Below are 1,039 nucleotides of genomic sequence, written 5' to 3'. Positions count from 1 at the left end.
AAATGTGCTCAACACAGTGGGTGCATGTGTGGATTGTGATAAGAGCTATATGAGCCCCCAATAAAATGATTAAAAAGAAACTGCCCTGTTTTCCTCCTCCTCCTCCCTCAAAATGCCTATCATCCTGTTTAGTGATGTTTTGCCTAGCTTTAAATATTTCATATTCTTAATTTTCTTCATTCATTTTCAAACGAAATCTCAAACCAGAGTTTTGGAACTAAATTGCCATTATGCTTTAATTCATAAATAAAATTATCAGTGAGTAAACCATGTCAGAGGAACTTGATGGAAATATAGAAGGGAAGTAAAATAAAATTGTGAGGTTATGTATCAAATTTTCAGCAATTTGTTACAAAATGAAATCAGATAAATAAGATATAAATAGGTATCTATGGGAAAATACCTGAGCACATGAAAAGAGTTTAAGAAAATGTTGAAGTTGGCATGGCTGAGTATTGGAATTGAGGACGATGGTTCTTTATTTTTTAGACTTCCTGTAATCAAGTATGGCACATAAAGCTCAAATAAGATGAAAACAATGAACTTGAATGTCTGGCAGAATTAGGACTTCCACCAGCCATAAACAAATGCTTGTCTTTCCTCCCCGACTCTGGTCTAATTGTCCCTTCAGCTGAATACATGTCAAATTCTTGTGTTAGAGAAAGAAAACTAGGCCTGACACCCAGGACTTCAGTGGGACCTCACAGCTGGGCCTTAGTGGCCCCTGTTGAACACAGAGAACATTCATATCATCGAACATCAATATCAGACAAGGTCATTTTATGACCATGATGGATCATGACAAAATAAGACTACTGTAGACATGTCTGTCCAGAAGCAAAAACATAGACATGATTCAGGTTATAGACATTCCCATCCTGGGACCTGAGTATGGGAGTCTTAGCTATAGCCTCACTCTAATCTTCCCTCCTTGATAAGTCATTAACATGGCCAATAAGAGGTAGCCCTAAAGGAGAAGAAAGTCCTGATTGCTTTAACCTTCACCAAAATTACACCACACTCATCCATCTCCTCTAAA

Source organism: Echinops telfairi, unplaced genomic scaffold, assembly GCF_000313985.2.
Source record: "Echinops telfairi isolate 266 unplaced genomic scaffold, ASM31398v2 ScPeMD7_5;HRSCAF=22, whole genome shotgun sequence".
Classification (NCBI taxonomy): Eukaryota; Metazoa; Chordata; class Mammalia; order Afrosoricida; family Tenrecidae; genus Echinops; species Echinops telfairi.
This window is presented reverse-complemented; position numbering follows the sequence as displayed.